General features: G+C 36.5%; 1 protein-coding gene across 8 annotated transcripts in view; it reads right to left on the bottom strand.

Moving 5' to 3' along the window:
- The window catches only part of TEX2 (testis expressed 2), a 133,130-nt gene extending 115,628 nt beyond the window's left edge, over positions 1–17,502 (bottom strand). For 4 of the 8 annotated variants that reach the window (XM_074260820.1, XM_074260828.1, XM_074260826.1 and 1 more), the window contains exon 1: positions 17,395–17,501. The gene's annotated coding sequence lies outside the window, so the exon portion shown is untranslated. Of the gene's footprint in view, positions 1–17,107; positions 17,245–17,394 lie in introns of those variants that run through there. The other 4 variants (XM_074260823.1, XM_074260827.1, XM_074260821.1 and 1 more) reach the window with 4 other exon arrangements.
- Positions 17,503–24,311: the final 6,809 nt, after the last annotated feature.

The raw sequence follows: 24,311 nt of genomic DNA, 5'->3' as shown, positions 1-24,311 counted from the left end.
AACCTATCCATACTGACTCACTTTCTCCTACCCAAAATGAGAGGAGATGGGGAGGGAAGGCTTACTAGTTATTGTGCCCCAGAGCAAAGAGCCTGCCCTTCCATAAGGGTAAAGTGCCTGCTGTAGCCAAGCAGGAAGTAGGTATGCTGGGGAGTGTGAAGAGATGAGAGGAACACCATAAAGTTATTGCTTAAGAGTGCCCAGGCTGGAGTTAAAACTGCCTATGGCTCAGAGTGAGTGCTTCATAAATGCTTGTTGACTTTACCACATCTCTCCACTTGAATATCACTATAATGCCTAAAGCTAATTGAATTCTAAGTTCTCTTCATTTTCAAATCCCAAATCACCACCATCCCCAATTTTCCTATCATGATTGATGTCAGTTTTTCTAGACCTGAAGCTCACAACAGTGGAGAAAATAACTCCTCCATTTCCGTTTCACAGCTACTGACTTAGTCCAAATTACAGTGGGAGTCTTAAAAACTATAGTCTGTAAACCTTAAAAAATACATATATTGACAAATTTATTTCAGTAAAACTGGTCTCCTTTGTAATCTTATATGTTTTATATTATACTTATTTTTAAAAAGTTGTCCCAGAAGGGATCCATTAATGTCTCCAGAAATCCTGCCCAAGGGCTTCTATGGCTCAAAAAGAGGATAAGCATCCCTAGACTAGAACCCTCTTCACTTTTAAATGATTGTAGCCCCAATCTTTTCCCCATAACAGCCTACCAAATGTATAACAGCCAAAATAAAATGTCTACTATCACAATTTTACTCTCCTATTCAAGAAAAAATGATTCTTTAGAGGCACCTAGTTGGTGTTGTGGATAGAGCACAAAAACTGAAGTCACGAGGACCTGAGTTAAAATTCAAACTCTTAACACTTCGTGATTGTATGACCCTGGGCAAGTGAGTTAACCCCAATTACCTCAGCAAAAAACCAACAACACAAAAAACATTAGTTCTAGAGCAACAGATTCATCCCAGGCAGAAAAGGAAATATAGTATGTGATTCACATGAGGAGTTGCTCTTTTATTTATTCTCCTGAATAGTGTTTCAGCAGGTGATTGAAGGCATAAAATAAGACATATACAGTCAAAGCATTAATAAGTTTTGCTAAAATCTATCTTTTCCTCTCTTTCAATCTTTATTACAAGGGATATTTTGCTAGTTAGAGGATGGAAAGAGATATATTCTGAAGTGAATGTAATGTGAAAACGAGATACCAGTAAAGAACATTTTTTAAAATATAAAATGTTTAAAAATCGTAGCCTCATCCATCTCTAATTTAGTTCCTAAAGAGGAATAAGTATTATTATTACATAAGCAGCATCTCATAATATTCTATTCCCTAATAGTTGTGGTTTAGTGGCCAACCTAAATTCTCCACTTTAGCACTAAAGGCTCTTCTCAATTTCATTTCCTTTCATTTCAGCCAAGTTATAAATTATTCCTTCCACATAGAGAGGGTTAGGGAGATTTGGAAAATATGAATAAAATGTTTTAGTCTTTCCTTTGTATCACAGAAGAAGTTCATATTTTTATGGGTTATTTATAATATTAAAAGAAAATATATTGATATTATTCAATACTAGTACACATATATTTTATGCATTTCTGAGTAAGTAAATTTTTTCTTTGTCATCTGCTGGCCATCACATGGTCATCTGAAGTTTCCACAAGACTCCCCAAACATTCTCACTTATTTTCCTATGCTGATCCAAGATATATCAAAACTGTGTTTGGGAAAATAGAAATATGGAAGAGATATTGAATGGACTTTCCCTTTCACTCTCTTAAGATGTTCTTAGTTCCTCTTATGCCTAAATTGCATTTCATTTGTAGTCTAAGTATATTCTCTTATTTGAAGTTATATTAAATTATTGGCAAAGGCAAAGTTGTATGCTGGACAGAGGGGGAAGGGAACCTATGTCACTAGAGCTAGATTCTCATCCCAGCTTTGACATGAGAAGACTTGGGAGATCAGGGATGAGATAATATATGTAAACCACTATACAAATGTCAACTGTTATCGACACTTTGAGGAAAATGCAGGTTTGATAGATTCTAAGGTCTTCAAGGGCAGCAGATCGTGGTGCATTCTCATTTATCCCTTCTATACTGAATTCTGCATAGAAAGCATACAATAAAATTGAATGACTGAACAGACTATACCTTTAAAAGTATAATGACTTTCCAAGGTAAAGGTCACTTTGTATATATAACTGGCTTAACAAGGAATATTAAAAATGTCAGATTCAAGATTATAACGCCCAATACCAATTCTGTAATAAACCAGAATACATTTAATCCACATGTTCTTTCCCTCAATAGCTCTATATGATCTTTCACTGTTTGGTGACAAAATTTTAAACACTGACATAGGATTCTAAGTGAAAAAATTAAGGAACTGTAAGACAGACATTATCCATATTTAGTCATCTTCAACAAACATTGAATAAAATCAGTTTTAACTACACTATCTACCTAGGTTCATAAAATCTTCTACTGCCTTGTCTATGAATCACCAAAAGTATGAATTAAATCATTTATCCTACCAGATTATTTTCCCCTGTAAACTAGGGTTATGTCTCTGTGAAAGTTACTCACCATGTTCAGATGGACATTAAATTTTAAGGGCACACACAGAAGCAGAAACTTGCTCTAACAGTTCAATTCAACATTTATTAAGTGCTAAATGCACACTGTGCTAGACACTTGGAACAGGCAAAAATGAAACAGCTTATTCCCTAAGGGCCTTTACATTTCAGTGTAGACTTACTAGTATTACCCTCCCAATCTGAAAATAAACTCAAACTTTGTCCCCCCACAACAAAATCCTCAGTCAGATTTAAACTAGGCTGGGAAAACCCAGGAACTTTACAAGGTCATTATTATTATTATTTTTTTTAACTATTGTTATTTATGTATCATTTTTTTAAACTCCTAATAACTGCTCCAATTTAATCTTTTTTATTTTTATTTATTTATTTATTTTTCCTGAGGCTGGGGTTAAGTGACTTGCCCAGGGTCACACAGCTAGGAAGTGTTAAGTGTCTGAGACCACATTTGAACTCAGGTCCTCCTGAATTCAGGGCTGGTGCTCTATCCACTGCGCCACCTAGCTGCCCCTACGAGGTCATTATAAATTAGCCAGGAAACATGGTAGCCACAATGACTAATCTGACCTTAGCCAACATAAGTAGAGTATAAAGTGACAGAGATCTGCTGGCATAACTGGTCAGACATCAGCTGGTACACCATTTCCCATTCTTGGCACCACATGTGGAGTGTATTAAGGCCTTTTCCAGCTCATCTCATCAAAACTTCTTCTTTTTTTTTTTTTTTTTTAAAAGAAATATATCAATCTCTGCTTCTACAGAAGAAATGTGGACCCAGGTGGTGAAAAGACTTGAAAATCATGTCAGACAAAGCAGGATAAAGGAATTAGGGGATGTTTAATCTGAAAAAGAAAAGACTTAGAATGTGGAAGGGTTGTCTTGTAGAATTGGGATTGCATTTGTTTTGCTTTGGCCTCATAAACGGAATTGTGAACAATGAGTGGAAGTTACAGTGAGGCAGATTTTTTATTAGGAAACAAAATTGTTTTTTATTAAAGATAATGGATTCTCTATTTGAAAGTCTTCAGATACTATTTTTTTTTTTAAGATGGGGGAGAAAAGGGAAAGAGAATCTGAAACTCAAATTTATTTTTAAAAACGAATAATTTTTTTTTTTTACATTTAATTGGAGAAAAGTAAAATACCATATGAAAGTCCTCAGAGTCATATAAATATTTGCCAGGAAAAAAATTCTTACTTAGGTATGATTCAGAGGTGTAATGGGAAAATATTTAACAAAATAAATAAAAATCAACAAAACATTGTTAATGTATAATCTTCTACATGTGGTCCCAGGGATCTTTATGTACAATTTAGTGATCTTTGTTTCTACTTAAGTTTGAAACTACTGGCTTAATTGACTGCTAAGGTGTCTTTCAAAACTGAAATTCTATGTATTTTAACTAACATAGCAGCTGTGTGGCATAGCAGATGGAATTAGCCTAGAGCCAGAAAGACCTGGGTTGCAGAGACATGCTGTCTCTGATCCTGTAGCAGAAGTTCTGCCTCAGTTTCCTCATCTATAAAATAGGGTTAATAATAGTACTTACCTCCCAGCATTCTTGTGAAGATCAACTAAGATAATATTTATAAGGCTGCTAGATATAATAAGTGCCATAGAAATGTTAGCTATTATTATTATTAATATAATCCTAGTAGGCACCGTTTTTTTGGTATGATTTTCTTTGTAGTGTTTGATAGATACACTTTGAGGATAATAATAAGGAAGGCATCCCAAAGGGAATATTTTGTTCTGCCTTCTTACTTAAATTCAACTAAGTAAATTATACTTGACATATTAATAATCTGCATTTTCTTTCAAGTGTTGAGCTTAGTTTCATAATTATACATGGAATGGTTAAAAATCTTTGATTAAAAAGAGATACATCACTCATCCCATGTCATGCTACTACTCTTAATATAGCCTTAACTATAATAATAAAATTATTACTTTGAGCTCAAGGACTTAAAATGTTCCATTTCAAGTACAGAATGTACAGATCTTAGGGATATTGCCTCAAACTCCATTAGGCACAAAAAAAAAAAAAAGGATTTCTAATAAAAGAGAAAGGTAGGCAAGTATATACCCATTCCAAATAGTAAGTGGGCACTGGAACTCATTATAATATGGTTCTCAATTAAGATTCTAAGATTTCTTGCAAGAATATTTCAGATTATGACTTTTAATCGAAAGTCCTTCAAAGTGTCATAAAAGAATTCTCTCCCTAGGCTCTCCTCAATTATTAAAATAATGTATAGAGAACTGCTCTAGGTGGTAGCTAATATGTTCTTTTTTTTTTTTTTTTCCTGGTAAAATTTCAATTTGATTCAGTCATTTACTAAATTTATTAAATCCATGCAAGGAACCATCTATGTCTATAGATAGTGTATTTTTTATCCCTAATTTTTCCATGAGAGATTTTGCAATTTCCTACCTGAAATTTAGAGTAACTAATATATTCTTAGTGGAATGCTGTTCATGATTAATTTCCATGAGCAAATGTACCTAGATATGATGTAAGACCAACCTAGTTTCTATAGTCTGCAACTGTAGAAGTGATATAAAACTAAGGGTTGGCCTCATTAAGGGGGCTAAAACCTATCAGTAGAATTCTACTGATCATACTAAGCTTTACACTTGGCCTATTTGCTGATTTTAAAATTCAACATTCCATTTCCTACTAGGTAACATAGTGGATAGAGCACTGGTCTGCAGTTAGAAAGAGATGAACTCAAATCTATTCTTAGATATGCTTAGTAGCTGTTTGACACTGAACAAGTCACTTAATTGTTGTTTGCCTCAGTTTCTTCATCTGTAAAATGAGGATAATAATAGCACCCATTATCTAGGTTATTTTGAGGATTAAATGAGATAATTGTAAAGCACTCAGAACAGTGCCTAGCACATATATACATGTCAACTATTGTTATTGATAAACCTTTGCACAGGCTGTTCCTCAAGCCTCTACTTCTTAGAATCCCTATCCTACTTCAATATGCAGTTCAGGTGCCACCTACTTCATGAAACTTTTCCTGATGCAGACCTCTCCAATTGTCTCTGCCTCCTCAAATAATCTTGTAAAGTCATCCCTTGACATTTGAGGGTTTCATTTTAGAGGTTCTAGTTATTTGTGAGTTAGCCATCAATAATTATGTGGCTAGTTTTGGAGATTTATGACTTACTGTGAAAAACTCCAGATGACTTAAGTGTGTAAAGAAAACAAAAAAAAATTTAGTAAGTCAAAAATACATAATTACTGTATATTATTAATATATTTTATCACTTATTACCATAAGCATACATATGCAAACTTATTATAAACGGCTGAATTTTGTTAAAAGCTTCAGTGCACTAAAGAACTATGGGCTACACACTCTTTGGGAATGTCTCTTTGTGCCTCCATCATCCAGACTCAGTCATGTGATTTTTTCCCCCATGGTGATCATTGTATCTTGCATTTTTTTGTAGAAGGGAATCCATGAAACAGTTGCTATAACATCACCAGATGCTGCAAAGTCTCTGCATGGTGTGTGATAGTAATCTCTTTCGCGTAAAAACTGCAACTTTTTAGGTACAGTGTGTTGTTTTATTTCTTTTGTTCTAAATAAATATGATCAGATTTATTAAGAATAAAGGTTTTGAATGAGGCCTAGGATTATTTGTGTTTTTTTACATTCATGGGGCTTCTGCATCCCTCAATTCCATGAATGGTAAGAGACAATTGCATATATTTATATATATGCTCATCCCTTCTGCAGAATCTAAGTCTCTTGAGGATTGTGTCCTTAGTCTCTAGCACAGTGCTTTGGCACATTTGTTTTGTTTTGGAACTGAGCTTTCATTATTATTGGGAAGTATCAGTAGTTGTTCTACATATTATTGTCACAGAATTGTCTAGGAGGTTGAAATGTTGGGCCAAATTACATAAGATCATGAAGCAAGTTTGTGTCAGAGGCAGAATACTTCCAAATCCAGGGTTTCTAACACCTTCCTAACACTGCCTGGCACATAGTTGAATTGAACTTAAAATTTTCTTGGGCTGCTTCTGAAAGCATCAGTCAGTGGCAGTCAATCAGAAACATTTAAGTGGTGACAATACAAAGAAAGACAAAAGCCAGTCCCTGCTTTTAAAGAGCTACCATATGATAGGGGAAACAATGAGAAAACAACTATATATTAACAAGATATAGATGAATTAAACTGAGTAGAGTAGTGCTACAAGTAAGCACCAGAAAGTAGTGGAAAACCAGGGGCAGGCCTAGAACTGACAAGGAAATAGATGATTAGAAGACACTTGCTGGACTAAGGAATACATATACATTTTAGGAACTGAGTCCTTGAAACCTATTATTCAGTTATTTTAATCATATCTAACTCTCCATGACCCCATTTGGAATTTTCTAGACCAAGAAACCAGAGTGGTTTGCCATTTCCTTCTCCAGCTCATTTAACAGATAAGAGTTACATAGTTAATCAGTTTCTGAGGTCAGATTTGAACTCAGAAGTAGAGTCTTCCTGATTCCAAGCTCAACACTCTATCCATTGCGCCACTTACTCCAAGAATGGAATTACCATTTAATAAATACAGCTGGATAAATTTGATGGATTTAGAAGAAAAAAAAAGGTTTAGAGCACATTACAATAAACTCTAATACACTTCAATGGATCAATGGTCAAAGGGCACAAAGAAATTTTAAAACTACATGAAAAGATAGAAAAATAAAATGGTGATAACCTAAAATGTGATTTCAGGATGGGAAATATAAAAAATATGAGATCCATTGTGATCAGGACAATGAGAAAAGAAACATAATAATACATCACGAATAAGACTATAAATTGGTATAAATATTTTGGCTAAAGTATGGCAACAGGAATGAAAGCCCCAAATGAGGGTAGATCAGTTCCTCTCAAAGCGTTCCTTTAAATAGAGGATTTACATCAGAACTTTCCATGGAAGTCTATTTTTTATTAACAACTCTGCTTGCTTTGACTCTAGGGAACATCAAGCCTCACTCAAGATGAGCTGATCACTTGAAATCTCATCACCATGTTGATTGATTTAAGTTTTTGATACTTAAAAACCTTCAGTTCCCTCAACTTCCTCTCTCCTCTGATTGGAATTCTACAGGTTAGATTCTAAACTCTTTCCAAAGCCTTCCTGCTGTAAGCATTCAGATCAGAGCTTTAAAGGTAACTCTCCAAAATACTTCACATTATCAGCTCTGCTTGGGACTCAGGAAACATCTTAACCCCCAAACTATCACCTTTTTCAATTTCCTTTTGTGTGAGATTATAAATTATATTATATATTCTATATATTTGCGTATGAGATTATAAATTATATTTAGGACAATGCCTCATATGTGTTGTGACTTGCCCAAGGTAACCCAGCTAATAAGTGTTTGTGATTGAATTTGAACTCAAATCTTCCTGATTCCTCCAGCATTCTTATCACTAAACCATGATTATATTGTTTTATACATTGCTGTGCCTCAGTGACCTATTAGGAAAGGGCATCTTTCATAAGCCCCGAGTTCAAACCCAGCCACAAACACTTACTAGATATGTAGATCCTGGGCAAGTTACTCAATCTTGTTTACCTGTTTCTTCATATGTAAAAAAGAGCTGGAAAAGGAAATGGCAAACTATTTCAGTATCTTTACCAAGAAAAACCTCAGATGGTATCACAATCAAATACAATGAAAAACAACTGAATAACAATTTCCTGAGCTCTATCCACTCTGCCACCTACCTACCTTCTTCTGGGTATGTAATATATGCTTAATAAATGTTTTGTGGGGGCAGCTAGTTGGTGCAGTGGATAGAGCAACAGTCCTTAAGTCAGGAGGACCCGAGTTCAAATTTGGCCTCATACACTTAACACTTTCTAGCTGTTACAATCTCAATTGGGCAAGTCACAATCTCAATTGCCTCAGTAAAAAAATAAATGTTTTATGGAATTGAATTAGTCCATTGCTAAAATTCTATTCAAAAACATTGCAAAAAGAAAAAAAAACTATATGTACAAAAATATTCATTCATAATTGTTCCATTTTTAAATGCTCCCCCCCCAAAGGAAATAATTTTTGTGTCCAACAATTGGAGAATGGCTGAATTATGACATATTAATAAAATACTGTAATGCCATGAGAGGACACATATGAAACATGCAAGAAAATAGGGAAAGATATTCATTCATAGGAGGTGATTGAGAATAAAGTCTGCAAAACTAGAATTATATTCATACTCTATACAGCTCTCTCTGTGTGTATACTGTATACATTTTTTAAAGAAAATTTAAATGTGGCAGAACTTCAGAATAAAAGTATTGTCTCTGCTTGTTAATATAAGTTTAGGTGTGTGTTGTAAGATTTTGTTCTTTATTTGCTGTGTGACTGTTTTTGCTGATGATTATTAGATTTATATTAAAATAATTTAAATGATCAGAAAAGACATGAGCGAAATAGGCAGATGTCTTGCAGTATTAACAAAAGTAAAACAAATAACTGAAAATGCATAATATAACAATTCAATGAAATATGATTTACACATTCTCTGGGGTTTTGCAAATTCATTCACAAAAATGCCTATTTTATACACATTCATAATACAACCTTCAACAATTTCAAATTTCACATTTAACTGTATAATGATAATAGCCATTTAGCTTTTTTTTAATAGCATGAGATAGTAAAGTGAAGAGGGTTTTGGAAAGGGAGTTAGAATGACCTATAAATTCTACCTTTGATGCTTATGTGGAACTGAATGAATCATTTAACCACTACTCTTAAGTTTTAGAACCCAACATACTTTCCTCACAATGAACTTCAAATATTATAATATTAGATATTATATACATATATTATTATATAGATAATATATAGATATTATAATATCTATAAAGTGTTTTGCAAAACGTAAAGCATCATATAAATGCCAGTTATTATTTTCAAATATATCTGTGATCTAATCAATTTGAAAGTTCTCTCCAACAAAGATGATCATTTATCCACCCCTGCTCCATCTCCAATTCCAGTCCCTAAATTTGACACTGTAAACATCCTGGAGGTCTTCATCAATTTGTCCTGGGCTTCTAAGGTTGCTGGTGCCCAAGTTAATCCTGGTATGCTCTTATCACTTCTTATATCAGATAATTTCTTGATTAGCTTTTAGTTCTGTTCCTTCATGTTCCTCATTAGTTAAATGTAGTCCATTCACATATACTACTATTACCCTGAGATATTCATTTTTAAATATTTGGAGATTATTTATTTCATGTCCTCATATCACACAACACCAGCATAATATATGCAGGTGTTGTATAATATATATATATATATATATATTAAGAAGAAACTTTGCTTCCATGGGAAGTTTGGAGTCAAAAGAGGTTTGCAATTTCAGAAAGGCAATTTGGCCTGCCTTACTTTTCTTGTTCAACTCTAGCCCAAATTAATTAACCAAGATGGTTTTTCTCTAGTATTACCCTAATGAGAAGGTCAACTGTTTGTGCAGAGATGATTCTCAAAAAGTCTTGTATAAATTAGAAAGTAAGCATACAAGTCAGGAACTACTGAAATTCTCTGTTTTCCTTTTTTTTTCCAGCAGCAATAAGGTCTAAGATTTTTTCCACTCATGTCTTTGGTACTTGCCCCTCTTTCAAATACTTTGAGTTCTTTATGCCCTCAAATGGTGTCATTTCTGATATAGAATTTCTTTATATAATTTGGCCAATCAAGCTGCTTTTCCCATCTTTGCTCCCTACTGTGCTATTTCTAGTTCCCCATAATCTTATCTAGAACAGTGATGTTAAGGTCCAGGTATACTAATTCCATTGTCCTTTATGAAGGGTGGGGGAAGAAACTTGTCATAATAATTTTTACAAGTTTTTTCCATGTTTTCTTTCATTTGCTGTCTTTCTTTCATTTTTGTCCTTTAATGACCTTGAGATGACATTGCTTAGTTGAATGCCTTGCCAAGCTCTCTTTAAACTGGTTTAAAAGCACTTGCCTCTGCTTTATGAGTTGATACTGTTCACAGTGTTGTCTACATATCCTTCACTGTAAGAATTACAAATTAGTTTATATTTTAACTTGGCTTCTTCACTCTCTGTTTAGCAAATTAAAAGTCAGCTTATTTGTTAATTAAGATATTTTCTGGACTCTTTTGGTCTTCTTGGTGTGACAATTAATTTATATTGGTTAAATTTCTGTACAAAATTACTATAACTGGCATCGATGTCATTTCTGTTGTTTATTTCCCAATTTTTATTGTCAGTATTTGTTTAAATGGTTCAAAACTGAGTTTACTTATACACCATCTTATTCTTATTTCTTTTTGCTAACTCTAATTTTAGTTCTAATAAGTCCATGGTTTGATTATATAGACATCTTTTTTTTCAGGGATAACACCCCAAATCAATAACAAGCCTATTCCTACCTACTATAATATAATCTATTTCATTTTTTGGAATTTGTCATGTCCAACATGTACCAACTAGCTTCTCATAGAAAAGATATATGATATAAAGGTGTGAGATTTCTGTTCAACTTTATAAGCTTCTTTCTTTCTTCCTGAACCATGCCTTCCTTCCTATACATTTCATCGCATCCTCTTTTTACCTTTTTTACTGAAGTCACCAAGTATCAGAATATAGTATATGTGTAATTAATTTGGAAAGTTTTTATCAAGTTTTTAATACAACATATTGGATTCACAGCAACTCCTTGTTCCTCACAATTTTTAACTGATCAGTCTACTAGTGATATTCATTACTAGTGAAATTGGTTCTCAGGAAAAGTTAAAAAAAAGGAAAAAAAATTTCAGTCTGTTGCTATACTCAAAACTTCTTCAGAATGATCTGTTGTTGTTCAATCATATTAATTAATCTCTTCTTGACCCATTTGTTGTTTTCAAGATACCAAAGTATTTGCTATTTCCTTTTCCAGCTCATTTTACAGATGAGGAAACTGAGGCAAGCAGAATGAAGTGACTTGTCTAATGTCACACAGGTAATGTCTGAGGCTGGATTTGAACTTGGGTCTTTATGACTGTACCTGGCAGTCTACCCACTGAGACAATCAGCTGCCTCTTCCTGAATGATAGCATAGCTTTTGAAAACTCAAAGCTACCTCTGTGCTAAAATTAGAATGTATTATTATTTAAGTTAACTTGTTACTAGAAACTAACAGAGTTGAAACATTGAAGCTAGATAACTTCTAAGTTCCCTTTCAAGTACTGTATAGTACTAGCAGGTCATTTTCTTGGCTAATTCTTTTTATAGATTAATTGCTCAACAATTCCTGATGGTAAAATTTGTTTACATGTAGGGTGAGGTATGTGTATGGGGGGAGGTAAAATGGGAAAGGAAGGTGCAGTCCTAGAATCAAAGAATTTTCAAGCTGAAATAAGAGCTAGAGTTGGAAAACTTCTCTATCCACCACAAAATTTTTGTATTTTAATCCATTTTACAGGAAATAATTCTACAGCTGTTTCAGTTGTTTCACACATTTGCTAAGTATCCCAATTTACAGTCAGATATATAAACTGAGGGTTGTAACATAGAATTTTTAAATGAAGGAGGCAAGCTTAATAACCTCTCAGTTTCCTCCCAGCTTCTAGATTATGATTCTTTTGCCTTTTAATCATCGCACTATTGTAAAAAGTACAGAATAGAAATTCCTTGGACCTTCAAAACTCATACAGAGACACTCAAGAGAAAAGCCGGCAACAATACGTGAGCACTGAAGAGAATAAGATAATAAAGGAAATGAATGAGGATCCTTACTGACCAGGAAAAGTGAAAAATAAAGAACAAAAAGCTTGAGATATCAAGAAGATACATTATTTCACACTTATGTACCTTTTTGTGGTTGTCTATGGCTGCTAGATTTCAAGTCGACTAAAGCCAAAAGGAAAAATGTACTGAAGTCTTCCTCTGGTCCCCCATCTTTGGAAGATGAGCATTGTCAACTGGGTCCACTGGTATAATCTCTCTCTTCCCACTAAGTAGTCCCTAATTTAGTCACTGCCCTGAACTCTACTCCTGCAAAGAGGTTTCTCTGTGTAGAGAAGGGGAAGAGCAAGGGCTGGGGCAGAGAAAGAGTTTTCCGGGGCAGTAAAGATGGCTTTCTCACTTATTTTTATTCTAGGGCAAAAGAAGGAGTACCCAGATCCAGTGGTTAGATCAATTGGACTTATTTAACCAGCAAAAGAAATTCAAACTATTTTAACAGAAATTAGAAAAGTAACATCATCAAACAGGATAAACTAAGGAATCAATTTGTTCCCTATGGGGCCGAAAAGGGGAAACATACTTAAGAAGTCTGGTACCTATTGTCTCAAATGGACATTCAACAACTACCTTCTCATTCTAAAAGTTCCCACAACCAGTTCCAAGGGCTACATTGCCTCAACATGCATAAAGCAGTCCCAAAGTGACCTGTTCAATTTGGGCCACTGCTGCCTAGGCCACCGTGTTTCTCTGGCAAAAACAAAACAAAACAAAACAAAAACCCTAAAACAAAAAACCCTCCTAAGCCCAGTTTTTCCTAGTGTGGAAAAAAACAGCTGTCTGTCCAGGATATTTCCTAGATATTCATACTGAGAGAGGTCTCAAAATCTACCTACATACAAGTAAAAGGATGGGGATACTGAATTTTATAATCAACAATTGGAATAGGACCTGACAACAGGCTTATCAGATACAGCCTAAAGCCCCAAGGGAACTGGCAAGGAGGAAAGACTTGACTTTCAGTTTCTTTCTTAGGCAGCTAGAGGGCAAGGAAGAAATGAGACAACTTGGAGTCAGGAAAATCTGAATTAAAATCTAGACTTAAACACTTGTATAAACATTGGGATAAATCACCTAACTGGTGTCTGCCTCAGTATCTCCATCAGCAAAGTGGTGGTAATATTGGCACCTACTCCCAGGGTTATTTGGGGGATGAAAATGAGGTAATATTTGTAAAACCACTTTGCAAACCTTAAAGTGCTATAGGATTGCTAGCTATTTTTATTACTATTATTCTCTATTACATAAAGTAAATGGACTGGAAATGTTTTCTGCCTAGTTTTCCAAAGAAATCTATATTAAGGAGTCTCCATTTGAACTTGAGACAATCTCTATGTGGCATAAATCTCTGTTTCTGAGTGAAAGGTAGGCAGATATTATTTTTCAAACAACAGAAGCAGACACACATAAATTTTCAATTTGTGTTTTCCTTCATTTTCCTTGTTTCCTTTTCAATACCAAACAAACCACTGTACCACCTAGTGAACTTATCTTTCTTTCTGGAAGTGAGGCATTCTGTACCAGCATTAATGTTCTTCTAAGAGTATAAAGTCAAACAGGGTACAAGGAATTCTTTCCCAAGAATCCATCCCAATGTGTCTTCTATTCAGACAGTACTACTCTTCTGATAGCTCCAAAGAGATTATGGCTTAAATAAGATAAAGCTATTCTACCTAGCCCCACTACATATTTATCACCATTTAATTAAATCTTTCTGTGAAACATCTTGCCATCATTACTTAATTTGCATCAGTTTGTTAATCTCCACTCAGAAGAATATCACCTATTCCTGGATACAAATGTCGCTAAATTTAGCTTTCTAAGAGTTAATATAGTAGAGAAAAGAAAGGAGGGTATGGTGGAAGAACCACTGCATTAGGAGCCAAGAATACCTGAAGCTACTAGATATTCTGTGTGACTTTGGGAAAATCACTTCACTTCCCAGGAAGGATGAATAGTCAGAAAAACAATACAAATTTGGCCTCAGACACTTATTAGTCATTCCGAACAAGTCAATCTCTAAGTCTCAGTTTCCCTGTCTGTAAAATAGAAATAGTAATAGCACCTATCTCACAAAGCTACCTATGGTCAATAAAAAAAATGCTCTAAATTAATATTGAATGGAGAAATGCACATTAAAATAACTTTGAGATACGTCTCATACCTATTAACTAAGATGACAAAAAGGAAATGTTAGATATTGGAAGGGATGTGAGAAAACTGGAATAATCCACTGTTGGTAGAGTTGTAAACTGTAAACCATTCTGTAGGACAGTGTGGAACTATTTTGATAACTAAACAACTAAATTGAGAACTGCATACTTTTTGATCTTCTAGGTATTCCAAAGACATATGAAAAAGGAAGGAAAGAATCAATTTGTACAAAAATTTTGTACAAAATATTTTCAGCAGCTCTCTTTGTGGTGACTAAGAATTGGAAATCAAAGGGATGCCCATCAATTGGAGAATGGCTATATAAACTAGGGTATCAGATTATTTATTCTTTTCTTTTTCTTTTTCTTTTTCTTTTTTTTTTTTTTTTTTTGGCTGAGGCAACTGAGGTTAAGTGACTTGTCCAGGGTCACATAGCTAAGAAATATTAAGTGTCTGAGTCCAGATTTGAACTCAGGTCCTCTTGCCATCAGGACTGGTGCTCTGTACCAACTAGCTGTCCTATGGGTATCAGATTGTGATACTAAGAAATGATTTCAGAAAAACCTGGAAAGACTTGTATGAACTAATGCATAGTGAAGTGAACAGAACCAGAACAATGTACAATGACAATATCTTTAGATGAAGAATTGTGAATGACAGCTATTCTCAGCTATACAATAATTCAAGACAATCTCAAAGAACTAATGATGAAGCATACCCTCTATTTCCAGAGAAAGAACTGATATTGTGATTGAATACAAATTGCCACATGCTAGTTTAAATTTTCTTTCTTTTGAATTTTCTTGTACAATTTGAAATGTTTTACATAACTGCACTTATATAACTTATATCTGATTACTTATGCCTCAAAGAAGAGGAGGGAGGGAGGGTTAGAATTTGGAACTCAAAACTTAAAAAAAAAATTTTTTTTTTAACATACAAAAAAGTAAATCACACATTCTATAGAAATTTGAGAAATTAACTTCTTTAAACTCTGAGTAATAACAATGAAATAAGCAAAAGGGCCGTTGAGTGTTAAAAGTCATCTGATAGATAGAAACAGCTGTTCTAACAGAGTAGGCACCCAAGTACACAATCACTATGTTGTTCAAGTACAAAAACTGCTTAGCTCTAATATTCTCAAAAAAAAACCCCTTTTTTTGCTTAAATTATTTGCAAAATGTCATCCCAAATACCAGATTCTCCTCTCACACATTCATTATCCTCTTCAATGACACCAATTTCACTCAATATATAATGCTTCCTTTCTAATTTAACCAATGTCTTTTCCTCAAATGTTTTTCTTCAAAGCCTTCTGGCACAATACATTAATAATACAGTAAACTCATTTTCTGTGCATTCTAATTCTTGTAGCCACTTGGAAAAATCCACTCATACTTTTCGTCCAAATTTGAATTCTAGCAAAACATAAGCCTTTACAGAACCTAGTGATAAATGTGATTCCAGGGCTTGGGAGGAGGAAGAGAATTTGCCCTTACTATCTATGACAGGTTACTATGGCAACTGATGACTTTGAGTAACCAACCTGTTATGTACCAAATACAATTTTTTTTTTTTTTTTTGCAAAAGAAATATGTAGACTATCTGAAACAACTATTGTGTAGTTTCTTGAATTCTATAATCAATCTACATTTAGCAAAGTTCATTAAGGCCAAGTTAGAATTCATCTATCTCTCTGATTCTAAAACTGTCTTTTAATCTTTACAAGCAGCCAAGTAAGTCTCGAACAATATATCACGCTACTACAAATGGACTAGCAGAGGGCCTTGTCCAGATATCACTTGTTAATTTCCAAGTTTTCCGTTTGTTTGTTTTGTAATTGGTCATAGTCTTTTTACTGACATATGATGGGTAAAAAATACGTTTTAAAGGCTACAAGCGCTTTCCTCCCACAAACCTTCTCCACCAGAAAAGCAAAGGGACAAGCACGGGATAAACATAGACATAAAAGTAACACCTTTTCTGCAGACCCTCCCAGGGAGCTTAAACCAATTTTTAAACTGGCACTTGAGGCCCATTCATAAAACTCAAGATGTTTTTTAGTAGTTTTATTTTCCGTATCCCCACACCCGGCGTCAGGCCAGCCCCGCACAGAGGCAGGCTGGAGTGCTGGAGGGCAGGGATGGACAGCTAGGAGGACCCCGCGTGCAGCAGGGGTCACCGCCAGACCCGATCGGCCGGCCCTAAGGAAGGGAGAAGGGGAGGTGTCTCTCGGCGGCGGCTGCTGCTGCAGGGGGCGGGGGAACGCGAAGCAAAACGAGTCCGGGCACCGGGCTCGCACGGGGCCCCCTACAGCCCTAGGAGCCGGCCACGCCGCAGGAACGGTCAACGGCCAAGAGTCAGGCGGCGCCGTCCAGCCCGCACCTGAGGCGCAGAGGAGACTTGAACTTGGCCGGCCCCGGCCTGCCGCCCCTCGGGGCCTCTGCCACGGGAGAAGGGAGCGCAGCCTCGGTGGCTGCGGCTCCTCCTCTGCCCTCCCCCGGGGCCCCACCAGCGGGGGAAGCTCACCTGCTCCCGGGCCCGGCTCCAACCTGGCTCCAGAGTGCGCGCGCCCGCCTGCCAGCCTGCCCACCCGCCCGCCGCCGCGGCGCGCGGGCTGCCCAGCTGTGCGGGGCCCCGGCAGGGGGAGGGCGGCGCTGGCTACAGAACGGTCTCCCTCCCGCTCCAGCTGCTTACAGCTGGCGCAGCGGGACGTCCCGCCCCCCAAGTACCCCTTCACCCGCCGCCGCCGCTCCCCGGGTCCCTGTGCCCGTCCTTTCTCCGGCCTCCGCCGTACGCCAACCAACTTCTCTCACCTAGGCTCAGCGTTCCCTTTCTCATCGCCCACCTCAAGTAGTTGTGCTGCGGCGGCAGCCTCAGGAACTGGCCTCCGACTCCGGCGCCTAGACCGTCTGCGGTCCCGCCTCCCGCCCCCGGCCTGGGGCCAGCCCCAGCCCCGCCCCTCTCCTCCCAGTCCGGCCCCTCCCGGCTCTGACTGATAGTCCCGCCTCTCTTTTCTCCGCCCATCCTTCATTCTAGGCCTAGCAAGATTCTAGCCCCGCCCTTCCCTTTAAAGTCCCCCTCCCATCATCTTTCTCTCCAGCCCCCGCCCCACTATCAAGACTGAAGACCAACCAGAATCCAACATCAGAGGGGAGGGTAGGAGCCTCAGACCTGAGGAATCAAACCCAATCCAGATCGAAGAAGAAATAGGAAGCTAGTTCTGTCTGTTAAAGCGACCAAGCCTCTTTAGAACGTGGATTGAAGTTGCTGCTACCCGTCTCTCACCTTCTGTCTGTGCCCTAGCACTCCTAGTTTAGGGACGTCCTGCGGGAGTTCTTTCTTCACTGCCTCCCTAGTTGAGTGAAGGAGATTTTAGAGTGGAAAGGCGTTCAAGGCTCTCACGTCTCCAGGGATCAGGACTGGACTTGCATTCCTACCTGGCTCCCGCGCCCACAGCAGCAGTAACACACCTGATATTGCTGTAATTAACAAGCCCCGAATCCCCAAAGGGACTTCAGTAGCCAATCTGTGACAAAACCACTCCATCCGCAATAATGGAATGCTCGAAGATCTCCATTAAGAACCTCTCCAGACAGCGCATTCCACTTTGGGACAGCTGTAAATGACAAGAGCTGAAATCCACCTCTCTGCAGTTATTGCTCTTTGTTCAGCGCTGTCGAGATCTAGCGGAATAAGTCTAATCTGTCTTCTCCTGCATGGCAACCTTCTAGTGCCTAAAGTCAGCTAATATCCCATTAGTCTCCCCAACCCTTCTCTTATCCACCTTAAAAAACACCCCTGCTTCCACCTGCCCTTCTAATATTCTTCCAATTTTTTGGATCAGCTGCCCCATCAGTAAAAATATTTTTGAGCACTTACTCCCAATATATGTATATTTGTTAATATGTTGGATACATGTACTTTGTATATCACAATGAAATGAAAGTGAAATAAATCATTTTGAGTGTTTTTAAATTTCTGTTTATTGTTTGTATGAAAACCTTTTTGCTCTTGAGAACAAGGTGATTGTATATTTCTTTTTTTTAATTTTTGAAAAATCTCTGGGAAGGATAGAATAGAGTTGAATATAATGGTTTGATAGTAATTATTCACTTAAGTTGATTAATATAGCTAGCCAAACAGGTGAATTTCATTTTTGTTTAAATAGTTTTATGTTGAAAAACACATAGAACAACAGTCCATAACAATCTATGAATGTAATAGTTTTTCAGCATGAGTCATATTTCTCTTTATATAATAATCAACATAGCCAATGGGGAAGAAAAGTGGTTTAAGTTCCACTTAATGGATATCATCACACTTCAATTTCCCTTTTATGTTTGGATACTTTACTTGTGGTTTTTGTACATATGAGGAACAACAGGAAAGCAAGTTTGGATGCAATGATACAAAAAGAGAAGTATTATATAATATTAGAATTGTGCTTTAAGGTTTGCAAAGTGCTTTACAAACATTATCTCATTCTCTCATCCCAGCAACCTTGGTGCCATCATAATCTCTATTTTACAGATGAAGAAACTAAAGCATGGTAACTTGCTCAGCATTAAATGGTGTATCTAAGGCAGTTTTTTGCTCTCAGTTTTTTTTTCTCACTCCAGGTCAATCCCCTGTGCCATCTAGCTATTTCAAAAAGAGAATAAAAAAATAGATTAGGACTGGGTTTTTAAGGATTTTAAATATGAAACAGTTTGCATTTGATCCTTGAGTTAATAGAGAACCAATGATGTTTATGAGTGGGCAGTGACATGGTCTAACCTCCATTTTTTAGGAAAATCACTTACATAGACACAATTATTACTATTATGCAATGTACAGTTGTATATTGGAGTGGGGACTAGCTCATAACAGGGAAATTAGGTAAGAGGTTATTTCTGTAGTCCAGGTGAGAGACAATGATGGCCTGCAATAGGAAAGTGGCTCTGGAAATGAAGAGAAGAACCAGAGAGAAGTTGGGGAAATAAAAACAAAATTTAGTAACTGCTTGGATATTTTTAAAATAGCTTTTTATTTACAAGATATATGCATAGGTAATTTTTCAGCATTGACAGTTGCAAAACCTCTTGTTCCAATTTTTCCCCTCCTTCCCCCCACCTCTTCCCCCACATGGCAGGTCGACCAATACATGTCAAATATGTTAAAGTATAAGTTAAATACAATATATGTATAAATGTCCAAACTAACTGCTTAGATATTTAGTTTTAGCAAAAGTAAGGAGTCTGAGGTTGTGTACCTGGATGATTGGAAAGTTGGTGGTATCCTCTACAGAAACAGCTAAATTTGAGAAAGGGGTGGGTTTGCTATTAGATTGGTTAATATGACAGAAAATGAAAATGATAAATGTTGGAAAGGATGTGGGAAAACTGGAACACTAATGAGTTGTTGGTGAAGTTGTAAACTAATTCAACTATTCTGGAGAGCAATTTAGAGCTATGCTGAAAGGACCATAAGACTATGCATATCCTTTGATCCAGCAACAACTAGTAGGTCTGTATCCCAAAGATAAAAAGGAGGAAAGATCACATTATAAACATACTATGTTTATATATATGCTTATACAAACAAAAATGTTTATAGCAGCTCTCTTTGTGGTAGCAAAGAATTGGAAGTTGAGGGGAGATCCATGGGTTGAGGAATGGCTAAACAAACGAATATATGAATGTGATGGAATATTATTATTCCATAAGAAATGATGAGTGTGAGATCTTGGGTAACTTGGTAGGATTAGCCAAGAAAGCCTAAAGTATAAATGATTATAATACTCCCTGAGGAAATCAGGGAAGAGCACAAATGGGGATCAGCTCAGCCTTATACTCCTACCCCTGTAGATGCCGTGAAAAACCCCATCTTACTGTATCCAATCAGAAAGCCAAGTTGTGATGTCAAGCACTTGAAGTTAAATTTCCCCTATAAATCTGCACTTGGCCTACTCCATTTTTGATGAATCCCTTCCGAGTTACCCAAGCACAGCCTCTACCTTCTAGTGTCTTTCTTCTTGTTATAGCTAAATCATTCTTTTAAGGTGCTCCTCTATGGATTTATCCTACAATCAAAGGTATACTCCCATCTCATTCCTTTTCTCCTAATTAATTGTGAGCTCTACTAGGGACTTCTATTCCCTTGTTAATTGTTAAAACTCTTTTCTTTCCTTGCTAACTATATGCTCTATTTCACATCTTTATTTTGTTGACAACCTCTTCTCAGAAATATACCACTGTCGGGGGAGCTAGGTGGCGTAATGGTTAGAGCACCAGCCCTAAAGTCAGGAGGACCTGAGTTCAAATATATGACCTCAGACACTACACTTCCTAGTTGTGTGACCCTGGGCAAGTCACTTAACCCCAATTGCCTCAGCAAAAAAAAAAAACAAAAAAACAATATGCTATTGTAAATTCTTCACATTGCCTTGCAACATGCATCTCATATTCAAACTAGGAATTGTTACTGAACCTCATCATTTAATGCTAAACCTCATCAATGATCATGAAGATTTCAGGAAAACCTGGAAAGACTTTCATGAACCGTGATGTTTGAATGAAATGAGCAGAACCAGGAGAACATTGTACATAGTAGTAGCAACATTTTGCAATGACCAACTTAGAATTATCTCTTCTTAGCAATACAATGATCTAAGACAATTCCAAAAGACTCATGATGAAAAATGCTATACACATCCAGACTAAGAACTATGGAGTCTGAATGAAGAGCATTTTCACTTTTCTTGTTGTTTTTTCTTTCTTGTGATTTTCCTCTTTTGTTCTGATTCTTCTTTCACAACATGACTAATGTGGAAATATGTTTAAAATGTACATATATATCCTATATCAGATTGTTTGTTATCTTGGGGAGGAAGGAGGGGAGAGAGGAAGGAGGAAAAATAGAAATCAAAATCTTAAAAAAGTAAATGTTAAAAACAATTTATATGTAATTGGAAAAAATAAAATATTATTGAGTAGGAAAAAAGAGAAAATACATGCTGACTTTTAGAGAAAGAGAGAGAATAAAAAATAAAAAGGAAGAAAGAAAGGAAAGGAGGGAAAGAGGGAAGACGGAAAGAAAGGAAGGGAGAAAGGAATGGAGTGGGAAGGAAAGGAGGAAGGAGAGAAGGAAGGGAAGGAGGGAGGGAGTAAGGGAGGAAGGAAGAAAAAGGAAGGAAGGGAGAAAGGAATGGAGTAGGAAGGAAAGGAGGAAGGAGAGAAGGAAGGGAAGGAGCGAAGAAAGAAAAGAAGGAAGGAAGAGAGGAAGAAAGAAAAGAAAGAAGAGAGGAAGGAAGGAAGGAAGGGAGGAAGGAAGAAAAAGGAAGGAAGGAAAGAAGGAAGAAAGAAAGAAAACTTATGTAAATCAACAATTAGAACAGGAGTTCTTGATATTTTTATGTCATAGTCACTTTCCATAGACTATGGAGTCTATGGAGCCCTTCTTAGAATCATGTTTCTAAGGGCATAAAATAAAAGCACGTAATATTACAAAGAAAAGAAATATATGTTAAAACATAATAATAGCAAAGAGGATATCAAGGTGACATAGTAGATAGAGTTCTGGTTGGGAGTCAGGAAGACCTAGGTTCAAATATAGCCCTAGACTCTTGCTAGCTGTGGGATCCTGAGCAAGTAACCTATCCCTGTTTACTTAAGTTTTCTCATCTGTAAAATATGCTGCAGAAGAAAATAGCAAATCGGTTCAGTATTTTTGCCATGAAAACTCTAAATGGAGTCAGGAAGAAATTGACAAGATTGAACAACAAATAGCAAAGAACAAATTCAGAGACCCGAGGGTTTTTAATAACTCTTGACATCCAGTAAGTATTCACAGTTCCTCTCCAAGCTATAAATAAAAGCTCTCTGACCTTAGTCTGGTTATTCCATCCAACAATGCAAATTGCACCACATAGTCCTAGGCCATCCTTTCTGATTACCCATTTCCTTCTAAAGTTTTTCTCAGGGACTCCATCCTTTTGTTCTTATAGTATGACCACCACGACTTTTTGATAACACTCTAGAGTCCCTTCGGGATTTTCCCATTTCAATTACATGTTCCACAGCTATATCCAAAACAACATCAAAACTTAATATTCAAAATATGGTATTTTGTAATTAATCGATAAAGACAAAATTTAGTAACCAAAAATAAAATAATACATTCCAGAAAGAAAAACATTTTAGGAAGTTGTGTATGAAGAACAGTGACTCAGCACAGAGGAGGTATCTGAAAGGAATAAGTATTATCATCCTTGATCCTAAGAACAATTTCTGGAGGTAAAGGGAAGGAAGTGCTATTATTATTCCTATTTTGCAGTTGAGGAAACTGAGGCATGACAGAGGTAAAGTGACTTTTCTCCATCTTTTCTTCATCTGGCATCAAATTCCAACTGCTGTCTAATCTTCAAGTCATCCACTTGCCTGCTTGTTTTCTCATAGCTTTGTAAATTAAGATCTAAATCTTCCCTTGAGTCCCAGTGTGACCTCCCAGTCAATTCAAATCGAATCAATAAACATTAAGTGCTTTATATGTACCAGGCAGTGTGCTGAATGCTGGGGATACAAAAAGAGCCAAAAGTCAGTCCCTGCCTTCAAAGATTCCCCTTCAAAGGGGAATGGGGAGAGGAAGAAAATAACATGCAAACAAATATATACAAAGTAAGCTATCTACAAGATAAATAGGAAATCATTACCAGAGAGAAGACATTGAAACTAAGAGAAATGGGGGTGAAGTCTTTCTGCAGAAGGTGAGATGTTAGTTGGAACTCAAACCACTCCATTATCTTTGTCAGTGAAATCCCAAATGGGGTCACAGAGAGTCAGGTATGATTCAAATGACTCAACAACAATAACAATAACAATAAAAGGAAGTCAGGGCAATAGATCAGTAGTCAGAGAGCATTCCAGGCCTGGAGGACAACCAGAATCCCAGTTTCTCTCTTTCTCCTCCTACCAGCTCAGGATTTCTAACTTTTAGGGATTCTGAATGGAAAAATATGTATACTTAGCATTTTTATTAAACATTATTAATATCATTAATTAAATGAAAATAAAGTCACACAGAATCTCAAAGGCCATCTAGTTCACTTTAATGTCTTCAGAAGTTTTTCTAAAACAGAAACTCTTAACCTGGGGAAAGCTCATAGAATTCATTAGACAGCCAAAGGATGGGGTCGGGATCAAAAAAAAAAAAAAAGTTAAGAAATTACTAATAAACATACCTGATAAATGGCCCTCTAGCCTCAGTTTGAAGACCTCCAGTGAGGGAAAACCTATTTAACACCTATTATCTATTACATATTACCTATGTTCTCTCCCAAGGTAGCTCATTCCATTTTTAGATAGCTCTCATTAGGGAGCTGGGAGGGGAAAGATATTTGTTTGTTTTTTCTGATTAACTTTTTTTGGCTTCCTGATAATGCCTTTTTGAGCCCAAGCAGAATTGTTTTAATCACATCTTTCTTATGATAGCTCTTCAAATATCTTAGGAAGTGTGACATTCCCTCTAAAACTTTTCCTCTCCAAGATAAATAACCTACTTTCTTCTACTGATCCTGACATAGAACAACCTCAAAGCCTGATCCTCGGTGCCCTTCCCTGGATACTCTTCCAGTTTACTGATGTTCTTTCTAAAATGGAGTGTTCAGAATTACCACAATACTCCCAAAATTGTCTGACTAGGACAGAATAGAATAGAATGACCTTTGGACATTGGGTCTTAGATATTATGCCTC

Source organism: Sminthopsis crassicaudata, chromosome 4 (genome assembly GCF_048593235.1).
Source record: "Sminthopsis crassicaudata isolate SCR6 chromosome 4, ASM4859323v1, whole genome shotgun sequence".
NCBI classification, from domain to species: domain Eukaryota; kingdom Metazoa; phylum Chordata; class Mammalia; order Dasyuromorphia; family Dasyuridae; genus Sminthopsis; species Sminthopsis crassicaudata.
The sequence above is the reverse complement of the archived record's forward strand: the minus strand, read 5'-3'. Positions and strand labels throughout refer to the sequence as shown.